The 4,822-nt window shown below is 28.7% G+C and overlaps 1 long non-coding RNA gene across 1 annotated transcript in view; it reads right to left on the reverse strand.

Annotated features, from left to right (window-relative positions):
• Nucleotides 1-4,526, reverse strand: part of LOC136092442 (uncharacterized) — an 8,663-nt gene extending 4,137 nt beyond the window's left edge. Inside the window, exon 1 of the long non-coding RNA XR_010644397.1 lies at nt 4,131-4,526. This is a non-coding gene — a long non-coding RNA (uncharacterized LOC136092442). The remainder of the gene's footprint in view (nt 1-4,130) is intronic.
• Between the last annotated feature and the right edge of the window lie 296 nt (nt 4,527-4,822).

Below are 4,822 nucleotides of genomic sequence, written 5' to 3' on the forward strand. Positions count from 1 at the left end.
TTATTTTAAGTTTTTTTGAGTTCCATTAAAAAAAGCTTATCTTATTTGCGTTATTTTCAACACACCCTGAGATGAGATAATTGGGCGCGCTGAAAATAACGCGTTTTACTCTATGTAGAAGTTTAGTAGCATGATTTGCCTAAATCTGGATTACCAGCATATTGTTTAAATAATTCAAACAGATTATTTAAACAGAAAAAAAAAATGAAACAAAATAAAAATATTAGCGAATAAAATAAAATATTATTTCCGCATATATGGTATAAATATACTGCCACCACAAGTACACTAATATTAATGTTTTACATTTTGAAAATTACAAATCTAATGCTCTGAAAAAATATCGTAAAAGCTACTATTATTATAATGAAACACTTAAGTTCAGCAAACGCTGATGGTGCTTCATTATCAGAAACATCTGTTGCAGCACATCCTCATTCAATTGACCAATCAGTTACATATCAACGTCGAAAAAGTTGAGGCAGATGTTGTTGAAGATAACACTGATAAACAAATAAAATTTTATTGTGCACATCTTGTTAACTAGGTGGTTTTTTAAAACAAATTAAATATGCTGATTTCAAATATGCAAACCATTTTTCACCATCACGTCAAGTTGTAAAGATATTTGGGTTCAAATCTTTAGTATTTAAGGTAAAGTCCCTAATATTGTCGAAAAAAAAGTTATTCAAAAGTATGTCAACCTGGGTCTCAAAAGAAGGGTATTTTCATAGAGATTTTAAAAATGGTATTTGTTTGTAATAAAAATAAGTACTTTTTGTATTATTGCTGAGAAACATTTTGTTAAAATTTTTTTAAAAGTCTTTAGCATTTTTTCACATAATTTTTTTTGTCAATAAATTTTAAGTAAAAATATGTATCTTTTCTAAAATCTCTATGAAAATACGCTTCTTTTGAGACCCAGGTTGACATACTTTTGAATAACTTTTTTTTCGACAATATTAGGGACTTTACCTTAAATACTAAAGATTTGAACCCAAATATCTTGACAACTTGACGTGATGGTGAAAAATGGTTTGCAAATTTGAAATCAGCATATTTAATTTGTTTTAAAAAACCACCTAGTTAACAAGATGTGCACAATAAAATTTTATTTGTTTATCAGTGTAATTTTTCTAATGACGATGAAAGTAATAGTTTTATTAACAATTCAGAAAGTAGTAGCAATGATGACGTTGAAGAAAATTCATGCGGTGGGAGTAATGATTTAACTGTTAAAACTTGTAGAGATGATGTAAAATAGACTATTGTGCCAAAAGTTGAGGTAACTGGAAGATTTCAAACTCAGAATGTTTTTACTGCCAAGAGCGGAACAACTTCTTATTGTCGTAATGTTTTGACACCTATTGATGCATTTAGACTAATTACTGAAGGGTTCAAACGCTTTATCAAAAAATGCACTGTTTTATCTGCCAACTTATCAAATGAAGGATGGAATATAAGCAACTTTGAATTAGATGCTTTCATAGGCTTAGTATATCTTTGCGGATGCATGAACGCAAGAAATTTTCCAGATCAATCCCTATGGTTTGAAAAATATGGCAACAAAGCTTTTATATAAACTAAGCCGCGTTCTCGATTTGAAGACACCATGAAAAACATTAGATTTGATATACGTTCAGAGTGTTGAGAGCTCCTCCAAAGCGATAAATTTGCTCTTATGTCATGGGTGCTGAAAAGATTTGTAGAAAACGGTCAAAAATGCTATATACCTGAGGAATCTTTCACAACTGATGAACAGTTGTTCCCGACTAAAGCTCGATGTCGCTTTACACAGTATATGGCTAATAAACCGGACAAGTTTGGAATCAAGTTCTTGATTTTAGCTGATCTAAAGCTGAGCTAAAGACTAAATATTGTCTCAGTATCAAACCGTATCTAGGTAAAGATGAAAGCCGTGTAGAAAATTTGGGTACTCATGTGGTCATGTCACTAATGGAACTTTATTTTGACCGCAGGTATAATGTTAATACAGATAACTTTTTTACAAGTGTTGATCTTGCAACAAAACCTTTTCAAAAGAAAACGTCAATTGTTGGAACAGTTAAACATAGAAGAAAAGAAATTCCAGCATTTCCATTCCACTTCGATCCACTTCCACTTTACGATTCGATTTTCTACATAAATGAACCATTGAACTTGATTATCTACCAGACAAAGATGAAGAAAGCTGTAATCTTATTACCAACACTTCATAGAGGGGCGACTAAGCAAAGCGGTGGAAAGAAGAAACCAGAGAGAAACTTTATTACAATGTGAATAAATGTAGAGTTGATATGTTAGATTCAATGTGTCAACAAATGTTAACAAAATCTGGGTGTCGACGCTGGCGCTAGCTGCTTTCTTTAATATTTTAGAATTTTAGACTTGACCGGTGTAAACGTTTGGATCATTTTTAAAAAAGTTACACAACAAAAAATTTCGAGACGAAAGTTTTTTTACTCTTTATCTGAACAATTAAGAAAAGCAAATATTACTCACCAAAAATCCTTAGTTGCTGCCGACAGTAATACCACAATAGCTACCAACAGTAATACACAATTATCAACTCGTTTGAGATTTCAGATAAAAACAAACTGCAAACGTAATCTGACATCAACAGCATGTGCAAATTGTAAGAAACCTGTTTGTGGAAAGTGCTCGTCAAATATATGCAAATATTGCAAATAACCTTAATTATTTGACTAAAATTGTTATGTATTTGCACGTTTTCTCTGAGGCGGATCAATTGATCCAGCTTAGGGTTATTAGGTATAAATATTTATAGCCGCATCTCTAAATGTGTTTTTTATGTAGTTTTTCCGCTTTTCAGTAAATTATATCTAAATAATAAAAGTCATAAAATACCATTTTATCAACATTAAAATTTTAGCTTCAGCAAAGTATCAAAGTTGTGTTTGGATTAATTGATCCACCTTGGGGCTTCTAGTCTGCATAATTGAATATAAATATTATAATATTTTGGCTTCAAAAAAACAATTGACTGTTAACATGCTGATCATACGCAACCTTTCCATATTAAGGATTTGATATTTGCGGGGTGTAATTTATGTATTAGTATATGGGTGCACTTTTTGATACTTGTTGCTTTAAAGTTTTATTCAATACAAAAACTAAATAAAATAATCTTTTTAAATCACTAAAACCGCCTAAAACGTATTTTCAATACTGATAATCAAGTCTTATATTCTAACAGGTTTCTTGGTTGTTTTTGAACTTTTACAGTGTAAAAATATTTTTACTATTATTATTGTTATTATTATAATAATAATTATTATTATTGTAATTGTTATTTTACCATTATATTTTGCTGTTTATTAAATATTGCAATGCAAATATTAATACGCAATGCAATATTACAACTAAGTTGTTGGCCGGAGAAAGTAGAGAACATTGATTTTATCTCCGAGCACAATGTTACAAAATCATTATTTTTGCTTTACCTCAGAGCACAGTGTTACAATTTCATTTTTTTTGTCTTATCTCCGAGCACAGTGTTACGTTTCATGATTTTTTTTACGAAGTTCTCACTAAATATACTATATGCTGAAAATAGGTGTTTATAAAAATAGATGTTTATAAAAATATAAACAATGAAGTAAGATAAAAAGTAAAGTATTATCAATAAATGGTATAAATAAATTTAAGAAAATATGATAAAATTTGTGATAATGTTTTTTTATTATTATTTTATTTTTATTATTATAAAATTTGTTTTAAAATATTTTTTGTTAACTATTATGTTTGTTAATTAAAAATATTTTAAAAAATCTTTATTTGAGTACGATATTATCAATTCTTAATTCATTTGATGAAAAAAAACTTTGGGTGATTTTATTTATCTTAGTAAGGCTTTTGACTCGCTCAATCACATTTTATTAACCAGACTAGAAAATTTACTACTTTGTAAGACTTGTAAATTTACGTACTTTACAAGGTACGGTATTAAACATACAAGTTTTAAAAGGTTTAAGTGCTACTTGTCAAACAGCCAACAATATATTTCTTATAACTATGGAATAATTAAAAGCATGAGTATAACTAACAATATATGGATCTGTAATAAAACCACTGTTATTTCTATCAAATTATTAATTAATTAGACTCACCCTTGTTTGCTGGTGATACAATTCTATTCTATGCTCATAAGGATAAAAAAATGTCGTTTAATTCAGTACATAAAGAACTCCTAAATCTTCTTTAATATGCAAAAATACACGATAAGAAATATATTCAATAAAATTTTACACATTAAGTATACTAAATATTTAACAAATATATAGTATATTTATTTCTTTTTTCGATTTTAAATTGGTTTTAATCACGATTGTAAAACAAAAAGTATTCATTATAGAAGTTACTATAGATGACGCCCAATACATATTATTGATATATATTAAAAACAATAGAGACCCTAAGTTGAAAGAACCATTTCTAAAACATCCATCAATGTAAATTTTTTACCCTCCTCGAAATACGGAAGAGGTTGTGATTATAACTTTTACAAAGTCATAACTTTTAAACACTAAAAGATTATTAGATTAAATTAAAAACCAGACCAGATGATTAGTTTAAACTTTGTATGAGATAGTAAGTTGTTGAGTCATATGAGAGAAGCCTTGTATGAGATAGTAAGTTGAAATATCTTATTTACTTATTAAAATCACATTCGGATTAAGGGCTGCAAACTTAATGGCGGTATTTTTGTTCCCAGACTCCAATCAGCAAAATATTCTGATCTGACACTAGCATAACCTACATAAACTTGGAGCCTTACAAGTTTATGTAGGTTATACTACCC

Source organism: Hydra vulgaris, chromosome 15 (genome assembly GCF_038396675.1).
Source record: "Hydra vulgaris chromosome 15, alternate assembly HydraT2T_AEP".
Classification (NCBI taxonomy): Eukaryota; Metazoa; Cnidaria; class Hydrozoa; order Anthoathecata; family Hydridae; genus Hydra; species Hydra vulgaris.